This window comes from Pleuronectes platessa, chromosome 23 (assembly GCF_947347685.1).
Source record: "Pleuronectes platessa chromosome 23, fPlePla1.1, whole genome shotgun sequence".
Classification (NCBI taxonomy): domain Eukaryota; kingdom Metazoa; phylum Chordata; class Actinopteri; order Pleuronectiformes; family Pleuronectidae; genus Pleuronectes; species Pleuronectes platessa.
Window position 1 is genome coordinate 16,644,878 of NC_070648.1, and position 27,793 is coordinate 16,672,670.

Consider the following 27,793-nt stretch of genomic DNA (forward strand, 5'->3'; position numbering starts at 1 on the left):
TAAGTCCCCCTCCTGAGTGTTATCACCCATGGGCCTGGGTTAAAGAGCCTCGCGCTCTTGGTTCTCCATTCCACACTTAGTCAGATTTCGCTGACCCGGGCTCCCAAGGAGAGACCAAGCACCAGCACCGGCCGTGCCCTGAGACCCACACTTAAGCCCCCGTCCTGAGTGTTATCACCCATGGGCCTGGGTTAAAGAGCCTCGCGCTCTTGGTTCTCCATTCCAAACTTAGTCAGATTTCGCTGACCCGGGCCTCCAAGGAGAGACCCAGCACCAGCACCGGCCGTGCCCTGAGACCCACACTTAAGCCCCCGTCCTGAGTGTTATCACCCATGGGCCTTAGTTAAAGAGCCTCGCGCCCTTGGTTCTCCATTCCACACTTAGTCCGATTTCGCTGACCCAGGCCTCCATGGAGAGACCCAGCACCAGCACCGGCCATGCCCGGAGACCCACACTTAAGCCCCCGTCCTGAGTGTTGTCAACCATGGGCCTGGGTTAAAGAGCCTCGTGCTCTTGGTTCTCCATTCCACACTTAGTCAGATTTCGTTGACCCGGGCCTCCAAGGAGAGACAAAGCACCAGCTCCTGCCGTGCCCTGAGACCCACACTTAAGCCCCCGTCCTGAGTGTTATCACCCATGGGCCTGGGTTAAAGAGCCTCGCGCCCTTAGTTCTCCATTCCATACTTAGTCACTTTTCGCTGACCCGGGCATACATGGAGAGACCCAGCACCAGCACCGGCCGTGCCCGGGGACCCACACTTAGGCCCCCGTCCTGAGTGTTATCACCCATGGGCCTGGGTTAAAGAGCCTCGCGCCCTTGGTTCTCCATTCCACACTTAGTCCGATTTCGCTGTCCCAGGCCTCCATGGAGAGACCCAGCACCAGCACCGGCCGTGCCCGGAGACCCAAACTTAAGCCCCCGTCCTGAATGTTATCACCCATGGGCCTATGGTTAAAGAGCCTCGCGCCCTTGGTTCTCCATTCAACACTTAGTCACTTTTCGCTGACCCGGGCCTCCATGGAGAGACCCAGCACCAGCACCGGCCGTGCCCGGGGACCCACACTTAGGCCCCCGTCCTGAGTGCTGAAAATGCCTAGAAATGTCTCACTCTTTGTGTTAGGGAAAGATGAAATACTTGGGACACTTCTAGGCACTTTTCATTACAGCAAAAATGCCTAGAAATGTCCCACACGTTTTCATGGGGAAAAATACAAAACATGGGAGAAAAAACCTCCAAATATGGCTGAGCCCGGGGACCCACTCTAAAGCCCTTACCCTGAGTGCTGAAAATGCCTAGAAATGTTCCACTCTTCGTGTTAGGGAAAAATACAATACATGGGACATTTGTAGGCGCTTTACATTATAGCAAAGATGCCTAGAAATGTCCCAACCAATCAGAATGAGCCGGACACTTCTAGGCACTTATCATTGAGGCAAAATGCCTGGAAATGTCCCACACCTTTGGTGTTAGGGTAATACAATACATGGGACACTTGTAGGCACTTTACATTACAGCAAAATGCCTAGAAATGTCCCACACTAGGGGTTACGGAAGTGCAATATTTGGGTCTCTCTATGAGTAATTCAAAAGGAAACATTCCTATGATCCTCTTTAAAGGAAACACTCCTATGCTTATCTCCAAAGGATCCTTGGTTCCCGTTCTTACCCATATTTCCTATGGTTATCTCCAAAGTAATCAAAGGAAACATATGTATATCAGTTTCCTGTGTTTAGATCTCTTTCTTAGTCACATTTCACTGAACCGGGCCTTCACGGAGAGACCAAGCACCAGCACCGGCCGTGCCCGGGGACCCATACTTAAGTCCCCCTCCTGAGTGTTATCACCCATGGGCCTGGGTTAAAGAGCCTCGCGCTCTTGGTTCTCCATTCCACACTTAGTCAGATTTCGCTGACCCGGGCTCCCAAGGAGAGACCAAGCACCAGCACCGGCCGTGCCCTGAGACCCACACTTAAGCCCCCGTCCTGAGTGTTATCACCCATGGGCCTGGGTTAAAGAGCCTCGCGCTCTTGGTTCTCCATTCCAAACTTAGTCAGATTTCGCTGACCCGGGCCTCCAAGGAGAGACCCAGCACCAGCACCGGCCGTGCCCTGAGACCCACACTTAAGCCCCCGTCCTGAGTGTTATCACCCATGGGCCTTAGTTAAAGAGCCTCGCGCCCTTGGTTCTCCATTCCACACTTAGTCCGATTTCGCTGACCCAGGCCTCCATGGAGAGACCCAGCACCAGCACCGGCCGTGACCGGAGACCCACACTTAAGCCCCCGTCCTGAGTGTTATCACCCATGGGCCTGGGTTAAAGTGCCTCGTGCTCTTGGTTCTCCATTCCACACTTAGTCAGATTTCGTTGACCCGGGCCTCCAAGGAGAGACAAAGCACCAGCTCCGGCCGTGCCCTGAGACCCACACTTAAGCCCCCGTCCTGAGTGTTATCACCCATGGGCCTGGGTTAAAGAGCCTCGCGCCCTTGGTTCTCCATTCCATACTTAGTCACTTTTCGCTGACCCGGGCCTCCATGGAGAGACCCAGCACCAGCACTGGCCGTGCCCGGGGACCCACACTTAGGCCCCCGTCCTGAGTGCTGAAAATGCCTAGAAATGTCTCACTCTTTGTGTTAGGGAAAGATACAATACTTGGGACACTTCTAGGCACTTTACATTACAGCAAAAATGCCTAGAAATGTCCCACACGTTTTCATGGGGAAAAATACAAAACATGGGAGAAAAAACCTCCAAATATGGCTGAGCCCGGGGACCCACTCTAAAGCCCTCACCCTGAGTGCTGAAAATGCCTAGAAATGTTCCACTCTTTGTGTTAGGGAAAAATACAATACATGGGACATTTGTAGGCGGTTTACATTATAGCAAAGATGCCTAGAAATGTCCCAACCAATCAGGATGAGCCGGACACTTCTAGGCACTTATCATTGAGGCAAAATGCCTGGAAATGTCCCACACCTTTGGTGTTAGGGTAATACAATACATGGGACACTTGTAGGCACTTTACATTACAGCAAAATGCCTAGAAATGTCCCACACTAGGGGTTACGGAAGTGCAATATTTGGGTCTCTCTATGAGTAATTCAAAAGGAAACATTCCTATGATCCTCTTTAAAGGAAACACTCCTATGCTTATCTCCAAAGGATCCTTGGTTCCCGTTCTTAACCATATTTCCTATGGTTATCTCCAAAGGAATCAAAGGAAACATATGTATATCAGTTTCCTGTGTTTAGATCTCTTTCTTAGTCACATTTCACTGAACCGGGCCTTCACGGAGAGACCAAGCACCAGCACCGGCCGTGCCCTGAGACCCACACTTAATCCCCCGTCCTGAGTGGTATCACCCATGGGCCTGGGTTAAAGAGCCTCGCGCTCTTGGTTCTCCATTCCAAACTTACTCAGATTTCGCTGACCCGGGCCTCCAAGGAGAGACCCAGCACCAGCACCGGCCGTGCCCTGAGACCCACACTTAAGCCCCTGTCCTGAGTGTTATCACCCATGGGCCTTAGTTAAAGAGCCTCGCGCCCTTGGTTCTCCATTCCACACTTAGTCCGATTTCGCTGACCCAGGCCTCCATGGAGAGACCCAGCACCAGCACCGGCCATGCCCGGAGACCCACACTTAAGCCCCCGTCCTGAGTGTTGTCAACCATGGGCCTGGGTTAAAGAGCCTCGTGCTCTTGGTTCTCCATTCCACACTTAGTCAGATTTCGTTGACCCGGGCCTCCAAGGAGAGACAAAGCACCAGCTCCTGCCGTGCCCTGAGACCCACACTTAAGCCCCCGTCCTGAGTGTTATCACCCATGGGCCTGGGTTAAAGAGCCTCGCGCCCTTAGTTCTCCATTCCATACTTAGTCACTTTTCGCTGACCCGGGCATACATGGAGAGACCCAGCACCAGCACCGGCCGTGCCCGGGGACCCACACTTAGGCCCCCGTCCTGAGTGTTATCACCCATGGGCCTGGGTTAAAGAGCCTCGCGCCCTTGGTTCTCCATTCCACACTTAGTCCGATTTCGCTGTCCCAGGCCTCCATGGAGAGACCCAGCACCAGCACCGGCCGTGCCCGGAGACCCAAACTTAAGCCCCCGTCCTGAATGTTATCACCCATGGGCCTATGGTTAAAGAGCCTCGCGCCCTTGGTTCTCCATTCAACACTTAGTCACTTTTCGCTGACCCGGGCCTCCATGGAGAGACCCAGCACCAGCACCGGCCGTGCCCGGGGACCCACACTTAGGCCCCCGTCCTGAGTGCTGAAAATGCCTAGAAATGTCTCACTCTTTGTGTTAGGGAAAGATGAAATACTTGGGACACTTCTAGGCACTTTACATTACAGCAAAAATGCCTAGAAATGTCCCACACGTTTTCATGGGGAAAAATACAAAACATGGGAGAAAAAACCTCCAAATATGGCTGAGCCCGGGGACCCACTCTAAAGCCCTTACCCTGAGTGCTGAAAATGCCTAGAAATGTTCCACTCTTTGTGTTAGGGAAAAATACAATACATGGGACATTTGTAGGCGCTTTACATTATAGCAAAGATGCCTAGAAATGTCCCAACCAATCAGAATGAGCCGGACACTTCTAGGCACTTATCATTGAGGCAAAATGCCTGGAAATGTCCCACACCTTTGGTGTTAGGGTAATACAATACATGGGACACTTGTAGGCACTTTACATTACAGCAAAATGCCTAGAAATGTCCCACACTAGGGGTTACGGAAGTGCAATATTTGGGTCTCTCTATGAGTAATTCAAAAGGAAACATTCCTATGATCCTCTTTAAAGGAAACACTCCTATGCTTATCTCCAAAGGATCCTTGGTTCCCGTTCTTACCCATATTTCCTATGGTTATCTCCAAAGTAATCAAAGGAAACATATGTATATCAGTTTCCTGTGTTTAGATCTCTTTCTTAGTCACATTTCACTGAACCGGGCCTTCACGGAGAGACCAAGCACCAGCACCGGCCGTGCCCGGGGACCCATACTTAAGTCCCCCTCCTGAGTGTTATCACCCATGGGCCTGGGTTAAAGAGCCTCGCGCTCTTGGTTCTCCATTCCACACTTAGTCAGATTTCGCTGACCCGGGCTCCCAAGGAGAGACCAAGCACCAGCACCGGCCGTGCCCTGAGACCCACACTTAAGCCCCCGTCCTGAGTGTTATCACCCATGGGCCTGGGTTAAAGAGCCTCGCGCTCTTGGTTCTCCATTCCAAACTTAGTCAGATTTCGCTGACCCGGGCCTCCAAGGAGAGACCCAGCACCAGCACCGGCCGTGCCCTGAGACCCACACTTAAGCCCCCGTCCTGAGTGTTATCACCCATGGGCCTTAGTTAAAGAGCCTCGCGCCCTTGGTTCTCCATTCCACACTTAGTCCGATTTCGCTGACCCAGGCCTCCATGGAGAGACCCAGCACCAGCACCGGCCATGCCCGGAGACCCACACTTAAGCCCCCGTCCTGAGTGTTGTCAACCATGGGCCTGGGTTAAAGAGCCTCGTGCTCTTGGTTCTCCATTCCACACTTAGTCAGATTTCGTTGACCCGGGCCTCCAAGGAGAGACAAAGCACCAGCTCCTGCCGTGCCCTGAGACCCACACTTAAGCCCCCGTCCTGAGTGTTATCACCCATGGGCCTGGGTTAAAGAGCCTCGCGCCCTTAGTTCTCCATTCCATACTTAGTCACTTTTCGCTGACCCGGGCATACATGGAGAGACCCAGCACCAGCACCGGCCGTGCCCGGGGACCCACACTTAGGCCCCCGTCCTGAGTGTTATCACCCATGGGCCTGGGTTAAAGAGCCTCGCGCCCTTGGTTCTCCATTCCACACTTAGTCCGATTTCGCTGTCCCAGGCCTCCATGGAGAGACCCAGCACCAGCACCGGCCGTGCCCGGAGACCCAAACTTAAGCCCCCGTCCTGAATGTTATCACCCATGGGCCTATGGTTAAAGAGCCTCGCGCCCTTGGTTCTCCATTCAACACTTAGTCACTTTTCGCTGACCCGGGCCTCCATGGAGAGACCCAGCACCAGCACCGGCCGTGCCCGGGGACCCACACTTAGGCCCCCGTCCTGAGTGCTGAAAATGCCTAGAAATGTCTCACTCTTTGTGTTAGGGAAAGATGAAATACTTGGGACACTTCTAGGCACTTTTCATTACAGCAAAAATGCCTAGAAATGTCCCACACGTTTTCATGGGGAAAAATACAAAACATGGGAGAAAAAACCTCCAAATATGGCTGAGCCCGGGGACCCACTCTAAAGCCCTTACCCTGAGTGCTGAAAATGCCTAGAAATGTTCCACTCTTCGTGTTAGGGAAAAATACAATACATGGGACATTTGTAGGCGCTTTACATTATAGCAAAGATGCCTAGAAATGTCCCAACCAATCAGAATGAGCCGGACACTTCTAGGCACTTATCATTGAGGCAAAATGCCTGGAAATGTCCCACACCTTTGGTGTTAGGGTAATACAATACATGGGACACTTGTAGGCACTTTACATTACAGCAAAATGCCTAGAAATGTCCCACACTAGGGGTTACGGAAGTGCAATATTTGGGTCTCTCTATGAGTAATTCAAAAGGAAACATTCCTATGATCCTCTTTAAAGGAAACACTCCTATGCTTATCTCCAAAGGATCCTTGGTTCCCGTTCTTACCCATATTTCCTATGGTTATCTCCAAAGTAATCAAAGGAAACATATGTATATCAGTTTCCTGTGTTTAGATCTCTTTCTTAGTCACATTTCACTGAACCGGGCCTTCACGGAGAGACCAAGCACCAGCACCGGCCGTGCCCGGGGACCCATACTTAAGTCCCCCTCCTGAGTGTTATCACCCATGGGCCTGGGTTAAAGAGCCTCGCGCTCTTGGTTCTCCATTCCACACTTAGTCAGATTTCGCTGACCCGGGCTCCCAAGGAGAGACCAAGCACCAGCACCGGCCGTGCCCTGAGACCCACACTTAAGCCCCCGTCCTGAGTGTTATCACCCATGGGCCTGGGTTAAAGAGCCTCGCGCTCTTGGTTCTCCATTCCAAACTTAGTCAGATTTCGCTGACCCGGGCCTCCAAGGAGAGACCCAGCACCAGCACCGGCCGTGCCCTGAGACCCACACTTAAGCCCCCGTCCTGAGTGTTATCACCCATGGGCCTTAGTTAAAGAGCCTCGCGCCCTTGGTTCTCCATTCCACACTTAGTCCGATTTCGCTGACCCAGGCCTCCATGGAGAGACCCAGCACCAGCACCGGCCGTGACCGGAGACCCACACTTAAGCCCCCGTCCTGAGTGTTATCACCCATGGGCCTGGGTTAAAGTGCCTCGTGCTCTTGGTTCTCCATTCCACACTTAGTCAGATTTCGTTGACCCGGGCCTCCAAGGAGAGACAAAGCACCAGCTCCGGCCGTGCCCTGAGACCCACACTTAAGCCCCCGTCCTGAGTGTTATCACCCATGGGCCTGGGTTAAAGAGCCTCGCGCCCTTGGTTCTCCATTCCATACTTAGTCACTTTTCGCTGACCCGGGCCTCCATGGAGAGACCCAGCACCAGCACTGGCCGTGCCCGGGGACCCACACTTAGGCCCCCGTCCTGAGTGCTGAAAATGCCTAGAAATGTCTCACTCTTTGTGTTAGGGAAAGATACAATACTTGGGACACTTCTAGGCACTTTACATTACAGCAAAAATGCCTAGAAATGTCCCACACGTTTTCATGGGGAAAAATACAAAACATGGGAGAAAAAACCTCCAAATATGGCTGAGCCCGGGGACCCACTCTAAAGCCCTCACCCTGAGTGCTGAAAATGCCTAGAAATGTTCCACTCTTTGTGTTAGGGAAAAATACAATACATGGGACATTTGTAGGCGGTTTACATTATAGCAAAGATGCCTAGAAATGTCCCAACCAATCAGGATGAGCCGGACACTTCTAGGCACTTATCATTGAGGCAAAATGCCTGGAAATGTCCCACACCTTTGGTGTTAGGGTAATACAATACATGGGACACTTGTAGGCACTTTACATTACAGCAAAATGCCTAGAAATGTCCCACACTAGGGGTTACGGAAGTGCAATATTTGGGTCTCTCTATGAGTAATTCAAAAGGAAACATTCCTATGATCCTCTTTAAAGGAAACACTCCTATGCTTATCTCCAAAGGATCCTTGGTTCCCGTTCTTACCCATATTTCCTATGGTTATCTCCAAAGGAATCAAAGGAAACATATGTATATCAGTTTCCTGTGTTTAGATCTCTTTCTTAGTCACATTTCACTGAACAGGGCCTTCACGGAGAGACCAAGCACCAGCACCGGCCGTGCCCTGAGACCCACACTTAATCCCCCGTCCTGAGTGGTATCACCCATGGGCCTGGGTTAAAGAGCCTCGCGCTCTTGGTTCTCCATTCCAAACTTACTCAGATTTCGCTGACCCGGGCCTCCAAGGAGAGACCCAGCACCAGCACCGGCCGTGCCCTGAGACCCACACTTAAGCCCCTGTCCTGAGTGTTATCACCCATGGGCCTTAGTTAAAGAGCCTCGCGCCCTTGGTTCTCCATTCCACACTTAGTCCGATTTCGCTGACCCAGGCCTCCATGGAGAGACCCAGCACCAGCACCGGCCATGCCCGGAGACCCACACTTAAGCCCCCGTCCTGAGTGTTGTCAACCATGGGCCTGGGTTAAAGAGCCTCGTGCTCTTGGTTCTCCATTCCACACTTAGTCAGATTTCGTTGACCCGGGCCTCCAAGGAGAGACAAAGCACCAGCTCCTGCCGTGCCCTGAGACCCACACTTAAGCCCCCGTCCTGAGTGTTATCACCCATGGGCCTGGGTTAAAGAGCCTCGCGCCCTTAGTTCTCCATTCCATACTTAGTCACTTTTCGCTGACCCGGGCATACATGGAGAGACCCAGCACCAGCACCGGCCGTGCCCGGGGACCCACACTTAGGCCCCCGTCCTGAGTGTTATCACCCATGGGCCTGGGTTAAAGAGCCTCGCGCCCTTGGTTCTCCATTCCACACTTAGTCCGATTTCGCTGTCCCAGGCCTCCATGGAGAGACCCAGCACCAGCACCGGCCGTGCCCGGAGACCCAAACTTAAGCCCCCGTCCTGAATGTTATCACCCATGGGCCTATGGTTAAAGAGCCTCGCGCCCTTGGTTCTCCATTCAACACTTAGTCACTTTTCGCTGACCCGGGCCTCCATGGAGAGACCCAGCACCAGCACCGGCCGTGCCCGGGGACCCACACTTAGGCCCCCGTCCTGAGTGCTGAAAATGCCTAGAAATGTCTCACTCTTTGTGTTAGGGAAAGATGAAATACTTGGGACACTTCTAGGCACTTTACATTACAGCAAAAATGCCTAGAAATGTCCCACACGTTTTCATGGGGAAAAATACAAAACATGGGAGAAAAAACCTCCAAATATGGCTGAGCCCGGGGACCCACTCTAAAGCCCTTACCCTGAGTGCTGAAAATGCCTAGAAATGTTCCACTCTTTGTGTTAGGGAAAAATACAATACATGGGACATTTGTAGGCGCTTTACATTATAGCAAAGATGCCTAGAAATGTCCCAACCAATCAGAATGAGCCGGACACTTCTAGGCACTTATCATTGAGGCAAAATGCCTGGAAATGTCCCACACCTTTGGTGTTAGGGTAATACAATACATGGGACACTTGTAGGCACTTTACATTACAGCAAAATGCCTAGAAATGTCCCACACTAGGGGTTACGGAAGTGCAATATTTGGGTCTCTCTATGAGTAATTCAAAAGGAAACATTCCTATGATCCTCTTTAAAGGAAACACTCCTATGCTTATCTCCAAAGGATCCTTGGTTCCCGTTCTTACCCATATTTCCTATTGTTATCTCCAAAGTAATCAAAGGAAACATATGTATATCAGTTTCCTGTGTTTAGATCTCTTTCTTAGTCACATTTCACTGAACCGGGCCTTCACGGAGAGACCAAGCACCAGCACCGGCCGTGCCCGGGGACCCATACTTAAGTCCCCCTCCTGAGTGTTATCACCCATGGGCCTGGGTTAAAGAGCCTCGCGCTCTTGGTTCTCCATTCCACACTTAGTCAGATTTCGCTGACCCGGGCTCCCAAGGAGAGACCAAGCACCAGCACCGGCCGTGCCCTGAGACCCACACTTAAGCCCCCGTCCTGAGTGTTATCACCCATGGGCCTGGGTTAAAGAGCCTCGCGCTCTTGGTTCTCCATTCCAAACTTAGTCAGATTTCGCTGACCCGGGCCTCCAAGGAGAGACCCAGCACCAGCACCGGCCGTGCCCTGAGACCCACACTTAAGCCCCCGTCCTGAGTGTTATCACCCATGGGCCTTAGTTAAAGAGCCTCGCGCCCTTGGTTCTCCATTCCACACTTAGTCAGATTTCGTTGACCCGGGCCTCCAAGGAGAGACAAAGCACCAGCTCCGGCCGTGCCCTGAGACCCACACTTAAGCCCCGTCTTGAGTGTTATCACCCATGGGCCTGGGTTAAAGAGCCTCGCGCCCTTGGTTCTCCATTCCATACTTAGTCACTTTTCGCTGACCCGGGCCTCCATGGAGAGACCCAGCACCAGCACTGGCCGTGCCCGGGGACCCACACTTAGGCCCCCGTCCTGAGTGCTGAAAATGCCTAGAAATGTCTCACTCTTTGTGTTAGGGAAAGATACAATACTTGGGACACTTCTAGGCACTTTACATTACAGCAAAAATGCCTAGAAATGTCCCACACGTTTTCATGGGGAAAAATACAAAACATGGGAGAAAAAACCTCCAAATATGGCTGAGCCCGGGGACCCACTCTAAAGCCCTCACCCTGAGTGCTGAAAATGCCTAGAAATGTTCCACTCTTTGTGTTAGGGAAAAATACAATACATGGGACATTTGTAGGCGCTTTACATTATAGCAAAGATGCCTAGAAATGTCCCAACCAATCAGAATGAGCCGGACACTTCTAGGCACTTATCATTGAGGCAAAATGCCTGGAAATGTCCCACACCTTTGGTGTTAGGGTAATACAATACATGGGACACTTGTAGGCACTTTACATTACAGCAAAATGCCTAGAAATGTCCCACACTAGGGGTTACGGAAGTGCAATATTTGGGTCTCTCTATGAGTAATTCAAAAGGAAACATTCCTATGATCCTCTTTAAAGGAAACACTCCTATGCTTATCTCCAAAGGATCCTTGGTTCCCGTTCTTACCCATATTTCCTATGGTTATCTCCAAAGGAATCAAAGGAAACATATGTATATCAGTTTCCTGTGTTTAGATCTCTTTCTTAGTCACATTTCACTGAACCGGGCCTTCACGGAGAGACCAAGCACCAGCACCGGCCGTGCCCTGAGACCCACACTTAATCCCCCGTCCTGAGTGGTATCACCCATGGGCCTGGGTTAAAGAGCCTCGCGCTCTTGGTTCTCCATTCCAAACTTACTCAGATTTCGCTGACCCGGGCCTCCAAGGAGAGACCCAGCACCAGCACCGGCCGTGCCCTGAGACCCACACTTAAGCCCCTGTCCTGAGTGTTATCACCCATGGGCCTTAGTTAAAGAGCCTCGCGCCCTTGGTTCTCCATTCCACACTTAGTCCGATTTCGCTGACCCAGGCCTCCATGGAGAGACCCAGCACCAGCACCGGCCGTGACCGGAGACCCACACTTAAGCCCCCGTCCTGAGTGTTATCACCCATGGGCCTGGGTTAAAGAGCCTCGCGCTCTTGGTTCTCCATTCCACACTTAGTCAGATTTCGCTGACCCGGGCCTCCAAGGAGAGACCAAGCACCAGCACCGGCCGTGCCCTGAGACCCACACTTAAGCCCCCGTCCTGAGTGTTATCACCCATGGGCCTTGGTTAAAGAGCCTCGCGCCCTTGGTTCTCCATTCCACACTTAGTCAGATTTCGCTGACCCGGGCCTCAAAGGAGAGACCAAGCACCAGCACCGGCCATGCCCGGAGACCCACACTTAAGCCCCCGTCCTGAGTGTTGTCAACCATGGGCCTGGGTTAAAGAGCCTCGTGCTCTTGGTTCTCCATTCCACACTTAGTCAGATTTCGTTGACCCGGGCCTCCAAGGAGAGACAAAGCACCAGCTCCGGCCGTGCCCTGAGACCCACACTTAAGCCCCCGTCCTGAGTGTTATCACCCATGGGCCTGGGTTAAAGAGCCTCGCGCCCTTGGTTCTCCATTCCATACTTAGTCACTTTTCGCTGACCCGGGCATACATGGAGAGACCCAGCACCAGCACCGGCCGTGCCCGGGGACCCACACTTAGGCCCCCGTCCTGAGTGCTGAAAATGCCTAGAAATGTCTCACTCTTTGTGTTAGGGAAAGATACAATACTTGGGACACTTCTAGGCACTTTACATTACAGCAAAAATGCCTAGAAATGTCCCACACGTTTTCATGGGGAAAAATACAAAACATGGGAGAAAAAACCTCCAAATATGGCTGAGCCCGGGGACCCACTCTAAAGCCCTCACCCTGAGTGCTGAAAATGCCTAGAAATGTTCCACTCTTTGTGTTAGGGAAAAATACAATACATGGGACATTTGTAGGCGCTTTACATTATAGCAAAGATGCCTAGAAATGTCCCAACCAATCAGAATGAGCCGGACACTTCTAGGCACTTATCATTGAGGCAAAATGCCTGGAAATGTCCCACACCTTTGGTGTTAGGGTAATACAATACATGGGACACTTGTAGGCACTTTACATTACAGCAAAATGCCTAGAAATGTCCCACACCCGGGGTTACGGAAGTGCAATATTTGGGTCTCTCTATGAGTAATTCAAAAGGAAACATTCCTATGATCCTCTTTAAAGGAAACACTCCTATGCTTATCTCCAAAGGATCCTTGGTTCCCGTTCTTACCCATATTTCCTATGGTTATCTCCAAAGGAATCAAAGGAAACATATGTATATCAGTTTCCTGTGTTTAGATCTCTTTCTTAGTCACATTTCACTGAACCGGGCCTTCACGGAGAGACCAAGCACCAGCACCGGCCGTGCCCGGGGACCCATACTTAAGTCCCCCTCCTGAGTGTTATCACCCATGGGCCTGGGTTAAAGAGCCTCGCGCTCTTGGTTCTCCATTCCACACTTAGTCAGATTTCGCTGACCCGGGCCTCCAAGGAGAGACCAAGCACCAGCACCGGCCGTGCCCTGAGACCCACACTTAAGCCCCCGTCCTGAGTGTTATCACCCATGGGCCTGGGTTAAAGAGCCTCGCGCTCTTGGTTCTCCATTCCAAACTTAGTCAGATTTCGCTGACCCGGGCCTCCAAGGAGAGACCAAGCACCAGCACCGGCCGTGCCCTGAGACCCACACTTAAGCCCCCGTCCTGAGTGTTATCACCCATGGGCCTTGGTTAAAGAGCCTCGCGCCCTTGGTTCTCCATTCCACACTTAGTCAGATTTCGCTGACCCGGGCCTCAAAGGAGAGACCAAGCACCAGCACCGGCCATGCCCGGAGACCCACACTTAAGCCCCCGTCCTGAGTGTTGTCAACCATGGGCCTGGGTTAAAGAGCCTCGTGCTCTTGGTTCTCCATTCCACACTTACTCAGATTTCGTTGACCCGGGCCTCCAAGGAGAGACAAAGCACCAGCTCCGGCCGTGCCCTGAGACCCACACTTAAGCCCCCGTCCTGAGTGTTATCACCCATGGGCCTGGGTTAAAGAGCCTCGCGCCCTTGGTTCTCCATTCCATAATTAGTCACTTTTCGCTGACCCGGGCCTCCATGGAGAGACCCAGCACCAGCACCGGCCGTGCCCGGGGACCCACACTTAGGCCCCCGTCCTGAGTGTTATCACCCATGGGCCTGGGTTAAAGAGCCTCGCGCCCTTGGTTCTCCATTCCACACTTAGTCCGATTTCGCTGTCCCAGGCCTCCATGGAGAGACCCAGCACCAGCTCCGGCCGTGCCCTGAGACCCACACTTAAGCCCCCGTCCTGAGTGTTATCACCCATGGGCCTGGGTTAAAGAGCCTCGCGCCCTTGGTTCTCCATTCCATACTTAGTCACTTTTCGCTGACACGGGCATACTTGGAGAGACCCAGCACCAGCACCGGCCGTGCCCGGGGACCCACACTTAGGCCCCCGTCCTGAGTGTTATCACCCATGGGCCTGGGTTAAAGAGCCCTTGGTTCTCCATTCCACACTTAGTCAGATTTCGCTGACCCGGGCCTCAAAGGAGAGACCAAGCACCAGCACCGGCCATGCCCGGTGACCCACACTTAAGCCCCCGTCCTGAGTGTTGTCAACCATGGGCCTGGGTTAAAGAGCCTCGTGCTCTTGGTTCTCCATTCCATACTTAGTCAGATTTCGTTGACCCGGGCCTCCAAGGAGAGACAAAGCACCAGCTCCGGCCGTGCCCTGAGACCCACACTTAAGCCCCCGTCCTGAGTGTTATCACCCATGGGCCTGGGTTAAAGAGCCTCGCGCCCTTGGTTCTCCATTCCATACTTAGTCACTTTTCGCTGACCCGGGCATACATGGAGAGACCCAGCACCAGCATCGGCCGTGCCCGGGGACCCACACTTAGGCCCCCGTCCTGAGTGCTGAAAATGCCTAGAAATGTCTCACTCTTTGTGTTAGGGAAAGATACAATACTTGGGACACTTCTAGGCACTTTACATTACAGCAAAAATGCCTAGAAATGTCCCACACGTTTTCATGGGGAAAAATACAAAACATGGGAGAAAAAACCTCCAAATATGGCTGAGCCCGGGGACCCACTCTAAAGCCCTTACCCTGAGTGCTGAAAATGCCTAGAAATGTTCCACTCTTTGTGTTAGGGAAAAATACAATACATGGGACATTTGTAGGCGCTTTACATTATAGCAAAGATGCCTAGAAATGTCCCAACCAATCAGAATGAGCCGGACGCTTCTAGGCACTTATCATTGAGGCAAAAAGCCTGGAAATGTCCCACACTTTTTTATGTTAGGGTAATACAATACATGGGACACTTGTAGGCACTTTACATTACAGCAAAATGCCTAGATATGTCCAACACTAGGGGTTACGGAAGTGCAATATTTGGGTCTCTCTCTGAGTAATTCAAAAGAAAACATTCCTATGATCCTCCCTAAAGGAAACACTCCTATGCTTATCTCCAAAGGATCCTTGGTTCCCGTTCTTACCCATATTTCCTATGGTTATCTCCAAAGGAATGAAAGGAAACATATGTATATCAGTTTCCTGTGTTTAGATCTCTTTCTTAGTCACATTTCACTGAACCGGGCCTCCACGGAGAGACCAAGCACCAGCACCGGCCGTGCCCGGGGACCCACACTTAAGTCCCCCTCCTGAGTGTTATCACCCATGGGCCTGGGTTAAAGAGCCTCGCGCTCTTGGTTCTCCATTCCACACTTAGTCGGATTTCGCTGACCCGGGCCTCCAAGGAGAGACCAAGCACCAGCACCAGCCATGCCCGGAGACCCACACTTAAGCCCCCGTCCTTAGTGTTGTCAACCATGGGCCTGGGTTAAAGAGCCTCGTGCTCTTGGTTCTCCATTCCACACTTAGTCAGATTTCGTTGACCCGGGCCTCCAAGGTGAGACAAAGCACCATTACCGGCCGTGCCCTGAGACCCACACTTAAGCCCCCGTCCTGAGTTTTATCACCCATGGGCCTTGGTTAAAGAGCCTCGCGCCCTTGGTTCTCCATTCCACACTGAGTCCGATTTCGCTGACCCGGGCCTCCCAGGAGAGACCCAGCACCAGCACCGGCCGTGCCCGGGGACCCACACTAAGGACCCCGTCCTGAGTGCTGAAAATGCCTAGAAAAGTCTCACTCTTTGTGTTAGGGAAAGATACAATAGTTGGGACATTTCTAGGCACTTTACATTATAGCAAAAATGCCGAGAAATGTCCCACACTTATTCATGGGGAAAAATAAAAAACATGGGAGAAAAAACCTCCAAATATGGCTGAGCCCAGGGACCCACTCTAAAGCCCACACCCTGAGTGCTGAAAATGCCTAGAAATGTTCCATTCTTTGTGTTAGGGAAATATACAATACATGGGACATTTGTAGGCACTTTACATTATAGCAAAAATGCCTAGAAATGTCCCAACCAATCAGAATGAGCCGGACGCTTGTAGGCTCTTATCATTGAGGCAAAATGCCTGGAAATGTCCCACACCTTTGGTGTTAGGGTAATACAATACATGGGACACTTGTAGGCACTTTACATTACAGCAAAATGCCTAGAAATGTCCCATAATAGGGGTTACGGGAGTGCAATATTTGGGTCTCTCTCTGAATAATTCAAAAGGAAACATTCCTATGATCCTCTTTAAAGGAAACACTCCTATGCTTATCTCCAAAGGATCCTTGGTTCCCGTTCTTACCCATGTTGCCTATGGTTATCTCCAAAGGAATCAAAGGAAACATATGTATATCAGTTTCCTGTGTTTAGATCTCTTTCTTAGTCACATTTCACTGAACCGGGCTTTCACGGAGAGACCAAGCACCAGCACCGGCCGTGCCCGGGGACCCACACTTAAGTCCCCCTCCTGAGTGTTATCACCCATGGGCCTGGGTTAAAGAGCCTCGCGCTCTTGGTTCTCCATTCCAAACTTAGTCAGATTTCGCTGACCCGGGCCTCCAAGGAGAGACCCAGCACCAGCACCGGCCGTGCCCTGAGACCCACACTTAAGCCCCCGTCCTGAGTGTTATCACCCATGGGCCTTAGTTAAAGAGCCTCGCGCCCTTGGTTCTCCATTCCACACTTAGTCCGATTTCGCTGACCCAGGCCTCCATGGAGAGACCCAGCACCAGCATCGGCCGTGCCCGGGGACCCACACTTAGGCCCCCGTCCTGAGTGCTGAAAATGCCTAGAAATGTCTCACTCTTTGTGTTAGGGAAAGATACAATACTTGGGACACTTCTAGGCACTTTACATTACAGCAAAAATGCCTAGAAATGTCCCACACGTTTTCATGGGGAAAAATACAAAACATGGGAGAAAAAACCTCCAAATATGGCTGAGCCCGGGGACCCACTCTAAAGCCCTCACCCTGAGTGCTGAAAATGCCTAGAAATGTTCCACTCTTTGTGTTAGGGAAAAATACAATACATGGGACATTTGTAGGCGCTTTACATTATAGCAAAGATGCCTAGAAATGTCCCAACCAATCAGAATGAGCCGGACACTTCTAGGCACTTATCATTGAGGCAAAATGCCTGGAAATGTCCCACACCTTTGGTGTTAGGGTAATACAATACATGGGACACTTGTAGGCACTTTACATTACAGCAAAATGCCTAGAAATGTCCCACACCCGGGGTTACGGAAGTGCAATATTTGGGTCTCTCTATGAGTAATTCAAAAGGAAACATTCCTATGATCCTCTTTAAAGGAAACACTCCTATGCTTATCTCCAAAGGATCCTTGGTTCCCGTTCTTACCCATATTTCCTATGGTTATCTCCAAAGGAATCAAAGGAAACATATGTATATCAGTTTCCTGTGTTTAGATCTCTTTCTTAGTCACATTTCACTGAACCGGGCCTTCACGGAGAGACCAAGCACCAGCACCGGCCGTGCCCGGGGACCCATACTTAAGTCCCCCTCCTGAGTGTTATCACCCATGGGCCTGGGTTAAAGAGCCTCGCGCTCTTGGTTCTCCATTCCACACTTAGTCAGATTTCGCTGACCCGGGCCTCCAAGGAGAGACCAAGCACCAGCACCGGCCGTGCCCTGAGACCCACACTTAAGCCCCCGTCCTGAGTGTTATCACCCATGGGCCTGGGTTAAAGAGCCTCGCGCTCTTGGTTCTCCATTCCAAACTTAGTCAGATTTCGCTGACCCGGGCCTCCAAGGAGAGACCAAGCACCAGCACCGGCCGTGCCCTGAGACCCACACTTAAGCCCCCGTCCTGAGTGTTATCACCCATGGGCCTTGGTTAAAGAGCCTCGCGCCCTTGGTTCTCCATTCCACACTTAGTCAGATTTCGCTGACCCGGGCCTCAAAGGAGAGACCAAGCACCAGCACCGGCCATGCCCGGAGACCCACACTTAAGCCCCCGTCCTGAGTGTTGTCAACCATGGGCCTGGGTTAAAGAGCCTCGTGCTCTTGGTTCTCCATTCCACACTTACTCAGATTTCGTTGACCCGGGCCTCCAAGGAGAGACAAAGCACCAGCTCCGGCCGTGCCCTGAGACCCACACTTAAGCCCCCGTCCTGAGTGTTATCACCCATGGGCCTGGGTTAAAGAGCCTCGCGCCCTTGGTTCTCCATTCCATAATTAGTCACTTTTCGCTGACCCGGGCCTCCATGGAGAGACCCAGCACCAGCACCGGCCGTGCCCGGGGACCCACACTTAGGCCCCCGTCCTGAGTGTTATCACCCATGGGCCTGGGTTAAAGAGCCTCGCGCCCTTGGTTCTCCATTCCACACTTAGTCCGATTTCGCTGTCCCAGGCCTCCATGGAGAGACCCAGCACCAGCTCCGGCCGTGCCCTGAGACCCACACTTAAGCCCCCGTCCTGAGTGTTATCACCCATGGGCCTGGGTTAAAGAGCCTCGCGCCCTTGGTTCTCCATTCCATACTTAGTCACTTTTCGCTGACACGGGCATACTTGGAGAGACCCAGCACCAGCACCGGCCGTGCCCGGGGACCCACACTTAGGCCCCCGTCCTGAGTGTTATCACCCATGGGCCTGGGTTAAAGAGCCCTTGGTTCTCCATTCCACACTTAGTCAGATTTCGCTGACCCGGGCCTCAAAGGAGAGACCAAGCACCAGCACCGGCCATGCCCGGTGACCCACACTTAAGCCCCCGTCCTGAGTGTTGTCAACCATGGGCCTGGGTTAAAGAGCCTCGTGCTCTTGGTTCTCCATTCCATACTTAGTCAGATTTCGTTGACCCGGGCCTCCAAGGAGAGACAAAGCACCAGCTCCGGCCGTGCCCTGAGACCCACACTTAAGCCCCCGTCCTGAGTGTTATCACCCATGGGCCTGGGTTAAAGAGCCTCGCGCCCTTGGTTCTCCATTCCATACTTAGTCACTTTTCGCTGACCCGGGCATACATGGAGAGACCCAGCACCAGCATCGGCCGTGCCCGGGGACCCACACTTAGGCCCCCGTCCTGAGTGCTGAAAATGCCTAGAAATGTCTCACTCTTTGTGTTAGGGAAAGATACAATACTTGGGACACTTCTAGGCACTTTACATCACAGCAAAAATGCCTAGAAATGTCCCACACGTTTTCATGGGGAAAAATACAAAACATGGGAGAAAAAACCTCCAAATATGGCTGAGCCCGGGGACCCACTCTAAAGCCCTTACCCTGAGTGCTGAAAATGCCTAGAAATGTTCCACTCTTTGTGTTAGGGAAAAATACAATACATGGGACATTTGTAGGCGCTTTACATTATAGCAAAGATGCCTAGAAATGTCCCAACCAATCAGAATGAGCCGGACGCTTCTAGGCACTTATCATTGAGGCAAAAAGCCTGGAAATGTCCCACACTTTTTTATGTTAGGGTCATACAATACATGGGACACTTGTAGGCACTTTACATTACAGCAAAATGCCTAGATATGTCCAACACTAGGGGTTACGGAAGTGCAATATTTGGGTCTCTCTCTGAGTAATTCAAAAGAAAACATTCCTATGATCCTCCCTAAAGGAAACACTCCTATGCTTATCTCCAAAGGATCCTTGGTTCCCGTTCTTACCCATATTTCCTATGGTTATCTCCAAAGGAATGAAAGGAAACATATGTATATCAGTTTCCTGTGTTTAGATCTCTTTCTTAGTCACATTTCACTGAACCGGGCCTCCACGGAGAGACCAAGCACCAGCACCGGCCGTGCCCGGGGACCCACACTTAAGTCCCCCTCCTGAGTGTTATCACCCATGGGCCTGGGTTAAAGAGCCTCGCGCTCTTGGTTCTCCATTCCACACTTAGTCGGATTTCGCTGACCCGGGCCTCCAAGGAGAGACCAAGCACCAGCATCAGCCATGCCCGGAGACCCACACTTAAGCCCCCGTCCTTAGTGTTGTCAACCATGGGCCTGGGTTAAAGAGCCTCGTGCTCTTGGTTCTCCATTCCACACTTAGTCAGATTTCGTTGACCCGGGCCTCCAAGGTGAGACAAAGCACCATTACCGGCCGTGCCCTGAGACCCACACTTAAGCCCCCGTCCTGAATTTTATCACCCATGGGCCTTGGTTAAAGAGCCTCGCGCCCTTGGTTCTCCATTCCACACTGAGTCCGATTTCGCTGACCCGGGCCTCCCAGGAGAGACCCAGCACCAGCACCGGCCGTGCCCGGGGACCCACACTAAGGACCCCGTCCTGAGTGCTGAAAATGCCTAGAAAAGTCTCACTCTTTGTGTTAGGGAAAGATACAATAGTTGGGACATTTCTAGGCACTTTACATTATAGCAAAAATGCCGAGAAATGTCCCACACTTATTCATGGGGAAAAATAAAAAACATGGGAGAAAAAACCTCCAAATATGGCTGAGCCCAGGGACCCACTCTAAAGCCCACACCCTGAGTGCTGAAAATGCCTAGAAATGTTCCATTCTTTGTGTTAGGGAAATATACAATACATGGGACATTTGTAGGCACTTTACATTATAGCAAAAATGCCTAGAAATGTCCCAACCAATCAGAATGAGCCGGACGCTTGTAGGCTCTTATCATTGAGGCAAAATGCCTGGAAATGTCCCACACCTTTGGTGTTAGGGTAATACAATACATGGGACACTTGTAGGCACTTTACATTACAGCAAAATGCCTAGAAATGTCCCATAATAGGGGTTACGGGAGTGCAATATTTGGGTCTCTCTCTGAATAATTCAAAAGGAAACATTCCTATGATCCTCTTTAAAGGAAACACTCCTATGCTTATCTCCAAAGGATCCTTGGTTCCCGTTCTTACCCATGTTGCCTATGGTTATCTCCAAAGGAATCAAAGGAAACATATGTATATCAGTTTCCTGTGTTTAGATCTCTTTCTTAGTCACATTTCACTGAACCGGGCTTTCACGGAGAGACCAAGCACCAGCACCGGCCGTGCCCGGGGACCCACACTTAAGTCCCCCTCCTGAGTGTTATCACCCATGGGCCTGGGTTAAAGAGCCTCGCGCTCTTGGTTCTCCATTCCAAACTTAGTCAGATTTCGCTGACCCGGGCCTCCAAGGAGAGACCCAGCACCAGCACCGGCCGTGCCCTGAGACCCACACTTAAGCCCCCGTCCTGAGTGTTATCACCCATGGGCCTTAGTTAAAGAGCCTCGCGCCCTTGGTTCTCCATTCCACACTTAGTCCGATTTCGCTGACCCAGGCCTCCATGGAGAGACCCAGCACCAGCACCGGCCGTGACCAGAGACCCACACTTAAGCCCCCGTCCTGAGTGTTATCACCCATGGGCCTGGGTTAAAGAGCCTCGCGCCCTTGGTTCTCCATTCCACACTTAGTCAGATTTCGCTGACCCGGGCCTCCATGGAGAGACCAAGCACCAGCACCGGCCGTGCCCTGAGACCCACACTTAAGCCCCCGTCCTGAGTGTTATCACCCATGGGCCTTGGTTAAAAAGCCTCGCGCCCTTGGTTCTCCATTCCACACTTAGTCAGATTTCGCTGACCCGGGCCTCAAAGGAGAGACCAAGCACCAGCACCGGCCATGCCCGGAGACCCACACTTAAGCCCCCGTCCTGAGTGTTGTCAACCATGGGCCTGGGTTAAAGTGCCTCGTGCTCTTGGTTCTCCATTCCACACTTAGTCAGATTTCGTTGACCCGGGCCTCCAAGGAGAGACAAAGCACCAGCTCCGGCCGTGCCCTGAGAACCACACTTAAGCCCCCGTCCTGAGTGTTATCACCCATGGGCCTGGGTTAAAGAGCCTTGCGCCCTTGGTTCTCCATTCCATACTTAGTCACTTTTTGCTGACCCGGGCCTCCATGGAGAGACCCAGCACCAGCACCGGCCGTGCCCGGGGACCTACACTTAGGCCCCCGTCCTGAGTGCTGAAAATGCCTAGAAATGTCTCACTCTTTGTGTTAGGGAAAGATACAATACTTGGGACACTTCTAGGCACTTTACATTACAGCAAAAATGCCTAGAAATGTCCCACACGTTTTCATGGGGAAAAATACAAAACATGGGAGAAAAAACCTCCAAATATGGCTGAGCCCGGGGACCCACTCTAAAGCCCTCACCCTGAGTGCTGAAAATGCCTATAAATGTTCCACTCTTTGTGTTAGGGAAAAATACAATACATGGGACATTTGTAGGCGCTTTACATTATAGCAAAGATGCCTAGAAATGTCCCAACCAATCAGAATGAGCCGGACACTTCTAGGCACTTATCATTGAGGCAAAATGCCTGGAAATGTCCCACACCTTTGGTGTTAGGGTAATACAATACATGGGACACTTGTAGGCACTTTACATTACAGCAAAATGCCTAGAAATGTCCCACACTAGGGGTTACGGAAGTGCAATATTTGGGTCTCTCTATGAGTAATTCAAAAGGAAACATTCCTATGATCCTCTTTAAAGGAAACACTCCTATGCTTATCTCCAAAGGATCCTTGGTTCCCGTTCTTACCCATATTTCCTATGGTTATCTCCAAAGGAATCAAAGGAAACATATGTATATCAGTTTCCTGTGTTTAGATCTCTTTCTTAGTCACATTTCACTGAACCGGGCCTTCACGGAGAGACCAAGCACCAGCACCGGCCGTGCCCGGGGACCCATACTTAAGTCCCCCTCCTGAGTGTTATCACCCATGGGCCTGGGTTAAAGAGCCTCGCGCTCTTGGTTCTCCATTCCACACTTAGTCAGATTTCGCTGACCCGGGCTTCCAAGGAGAGACCAAGCACCAGCACCGGCCGTGCCCTGAGACCCACACTTAAGCCCCCGTCCTGAGTGTTATCACCCATGGGCCTGGGTTAAAGAGCCTCGCGCTCTTGGTTCTCCATTCCAAACTTAGTCAGATTTCGCTGACCCGGGCCTCCAAGGAGAGACCCAGCACCAGCACCGGCCGTGCCCTGAGACCCACACTTAAGCCCCCGTCCTGAGTGTTATCACCCATGGGCCTTAGTTAAAGAGCCTCGCGCCCTTGGTTCTCCATTCCACACTTAGTCCGATTTCGCTGACCCGGGCCTCCATGGAGAGACCCAGCACCAGCACCGGCCGTGACCGGAGACCCACACTTAAGCCCCCGTCCTGAGTGTTATCACCCATGGGCCTGGGTTAAAGAGCCTCGCGCCCTTGGTTCTCCATTCCACACTTAGTCAGATTTCGCTGACCCGGGCCTCCATGGAGAGACCAAGCACCAGCACCGGCCGTGCCCTGAGACCCACACTTAAGCCCCCGTCCTGAGTGTTATCACCCATGGGCCTTGGTTAAAAAGCCTCGCGCCCTTGGTTCTCCATTCCACACTTAGTCAGATTTCGCTGACCCGGGCCTCAAAGGGGAGACCAAGCACCAGCACCGGCCATGCCCGGAGACCCACACTTAAGCCCCCGTCCTGAGTGTTGTCAACCATGGGCCTGGGTTAAAGTGCCTCGTGCTCTTGGTTCTCCATTCCACACTTAGTCAGATTTCGTTGACCCGGGCCTCCAAGGAGAGACAAAGCACCAGCTCCGGCCGTGCCCTGAGAACCACACTTAAGCCCCCGTCCTGAGTGTTATCACCCATGGGCCTGGGTTAAAGAGCCTTGCGCCCTTGGTTCTCCATTCCATACTTAGTCACTTTTTGCTGACCCGGGCCTCCATGGAGAGACCCAGCACCAGCACCGGCCGTGCCCGGGGACCTACACTTAGGCCCCCGTCCTGAGTGCTGAAAATGCCTAGAAATGTCTCACTCTTTGTGTTAGGGAAAGATACAATACTTGGGACACTTCTAGGCACTTTACATTACAGCAAAAATGCCTAGAAATGTCCCACACGTTTTCATGGGGAAAAATACAAAACATGGGAGAAAAAACCTCCAAATATGGCTGAGCCCAGGGACCCACTCTAAAGCCCTCACCCTGAGTGCTGAAAATGCCTAGAAATGTTCCACTCTTTGTGTTAGGGAAAAATACAATACATGGGACATTTGTAGGCGCTTTACATTATAGCAAAGATGCCTAGAAATGTCCCAACCAATCAGAATGAGCCGGACACTTCTAGGCACTTATCATTGAGGCAAAATGCCTGGAAATGTCCCACACCTTTGGTGTTAGGGTAATACAATACATGGGACACTTGTAGGCACTTTACATTACAGCAAAATGCCTAGAAATGTCCCACACTAGGGGTTACGGAAGTGCAATATTTGGGTCTCTCTATGAGTAATTCAAAAGGAAACATTCCTATGATCCTCTTTAAAGGAAACACTCCTATGCTTATCTCCAAAGGATCCTTGGTTCCCGTTCTTACCCATATTTCCTATGGTTATCTCCAAAGGAATCAAAGGAAACATATGTATATCAGTTTCCTGTGTTTAGATCTCTTTCTTAGTCACATTTCACTGATCCGGGCCACCAAGGAGAGACCAAGCACCAGCACCGGCCGTGCCCGGGGACCCACACTTAAGTCCCCCTCCTGAGTGTTATCACCCATGGGCCTTGGTTAAAGAGCCTTGCGCTCTTGGTTCTCCAATCCACACTTAGTCAGATTTCGCTGACCCGGGCCTCCAAGGAGAGTCCAAGCACCAGCAACGGCCGTGCCCTGAGACCCACACTTAAGCCCCCGTCCTGAGTGTTATCACCCATGGGCCTGGGTTAAAGAGCCTCGCGCTCTTGGTTCTCCATTCCAAACTTAGTCAGATTTCACTGTCCCGGGCCTCCATGGAGAGACCCAGCACCAGCACCTGCCGTGCCCGGGGACCCACACTTAGGCCCCCGTCCTGAGTGCTGAAAATGCCTAGAAATGTCTCACTCTTTGTGTTAGGGAAAGATACAATACTTGGGACACTTCTAGGCACTTTACATTATAGCAAAAATGCCTAGAAATGTCCCACACGTTTTCATGGGGAAAAATACAAAACATGGGAAAAAAACCTCCAAATATGTCTGAGCCCGTGGACACACTCTAAAGCCCACACCCTGAGTGCTGAAAATGCCTAGAAATGTTCCACTCTTTGTGTTAGGGATAAATACAATACATGGGACATTTGTATGCGCTTTACATTATAGCAAAAATGCCTAGAAATGTCCCAACCAATCAGAATGAGCCGGACGCTTCTAGGCACTTATCATTGAGGCAAAAAGCCTGGAAATGTCCCACACTTTTTTATGTTAGGGTAATACAATACATGGGACACTTGTAGGCACTTTACATTACAGCAAAATGCCTAGATATGTCCAACACTAGGGGTTTCGGAAGTGCAATATTTGGGTCTCTCTCTGAGTAATTCAAAAGAAAACATTCCTATGATCCTCCCTAAAGGAAACACTCCTATGCTTATCTCCAAAGGATCCTTGGTTCCCGTTCTTACCCATATTTCCTATGGTTATCTCCAAAGGAATGAAAGGAAACATATGTATATCAGTTTCCTGTGTTTAGATCTCTTTCTTAGTCACATTTCACTGAACCGGGCCTCCACGGAGAGACCAAGCACCAGCACCGGCCGTGCCCGGGGACCCACACTTAAGTCCCCCTCCTGAGTGTTATCACCCATGGGCCTGGGTTAAAGAGCCTCGCGCTCTTGGTTCTCCATTCCACACTTAGTCGGATTTCGCTGACCCGGGCCTCCAAGGAGAGACCAAGCACCAGCACCGGCCATGCCCGGAGACCCACACTTAAGCCCCCGTCCTTAGTGTTGTCAACCATGGGCCTGGGTTAAAGAGCCTCGTGCTCTTGGTTCTCCATTCCACACTTAGTCAGATTTAGTTGACCCGGGCCTCCAAGGTGAGACAAAGCACCATTACCGGCCGTGCCCTGAGACCCACACTTAAGCCCCCGTCCTGAGTGTTATCACCCATGGGCCTTGGTTAAAGAGCCTCGCGCCCTTGGTTCTCCATTCCACACTGAGTCCGATTTCGCTGACCCGGGCCTCCCAGGAGAGACCAAGCACCAGCACCGGCCGTGCCCGGGGACCCACACTTAAGCCCCCGTCCTGAGTGTAATCACCAATTGGCCTGGGTTAAAGAGGCTCGCGCTCTTGGTTCTCCATTCCATACTTAGTCACTTTTCGCTGACCCGGGCCTCCATGGAGAGACCCAGCACCAGCACCGGCCGTGCCCGGGGACCCACACTAAGGACCCCGTCCTGAGTGCTGAAAATGCCTAGAAAAGTCTCACTCTTTGTGTTAGGGAAAGATACAATAGTTGGGACATTTCTAGGCACTTTACATTATAGCAAAAATGCCGAGAAATATCCCACACTTATTCATGGGGAAAAATAAAAAACATGGGAGAAAAAACCTCCAAATATGGCTGAGCCCAGGGACCCACTCTAAAGCCCACACCCTGAGTGCTGAAAATGCCTAGAAATGTTCCATTCTTTGTGTTAGGGAAATATACAATACATGGGACATTTGTAGGCACTTTACATTATAGCAAAAATGCCTAGAAATGTCCCAACCAATCAGAATGAGCCGGACGCTTGTAGGCTCTTATCATTGAGGCAAAATGCCTGGAAATGTCCCACACCTTTGGTGTTAGGGTAATACAATACATGGGACACTTGTAGGCACTTTACATTACAGCAAAATGCCTAGAAATGTCCCATAATAGGGGTTACGGGAGTGCAATATTTGGGTCTCTCTCTGAATAATTCAAAAGGAAACATTCCTATGATCCTCTTTAAAGGAAACACTCCTATGCTTATCTCCAAAGGATCCTTGGTTCCCGTTCTTACCCATGTTGCCTATGGTTATCTCCAAAGGAATCAAAGGAAACATATGTATATCAGTTTCCTGTGTTTAGATCTCTTTCTTAGTCACATTTCACTGACCCGGGCCTCCAAGGAGAGACCAAGCACCAGCACCGGCCGTGCCCTGAGACCCACACTTAAGCCCCCGTCCTGAGTGTTATCACCCATGGGCCTGGGTTAAAGAGCCTCGCGCTCGTGGTTCTCCATTCCACACTTAGTCCGATTTCGCTGACCCAGGCCTCCATGGAGAGACCCAGCACCAGCACCGGCCGTGACCGGAGACCCACACTTAAGCCCCCGTCCTGAGTGTTATCACCCATGGGCCTGGGTTAAAGAGCCTCGCGCCCTTGGTTCTCCATTCCACACTTAGTCAGATTTCGCTGACCCGGGCCTCCAAGGAGAGACCAAGCACCAGCACCGGCCGTGCCCTGAGACCCACACTTAAGCCCCCGTCCTGATTGTTATCACCCATGGGCCTTTGTTAAAGAGCCTCGCGCCCTTTGTTCTCCATTCCAAACTTAGTCAGATTTCCCTGACCCGGGCCTCAAAGGAGAGACCAAGCACCAGCACCGGCCATGCCCGGAGACCCACACTTAAGCCCCCGTCCTGAGTGTTGTCAACCATGGGCCTGGGTTAAAGAGCCTCGTGCTCTTGGTTCTCCATTCCACACTTAGTCAGATTTCGTTGACCCGGGCCTCCAAGGAGAGACAAAGCACCAGCTCCGGCCGTGCCCTGAGACCCACACTTAAGCCCCCATCCTGAGTGTTATCACCCATGGGCCTGGGTTAAAGAGCCTCGCGCCCTTGGTTCTCCATTCCATACTTAGTCACTTTTCGCTGACCCGGGCATACATGGAGAGACCCAGCACCAGCACCGGCCGTGCCCGGGGCCCACACTTAGGCCCCCGTCCTGAGTGTTATCACCCATGGGCCTGGGTTAAAGAGCCTCGCGC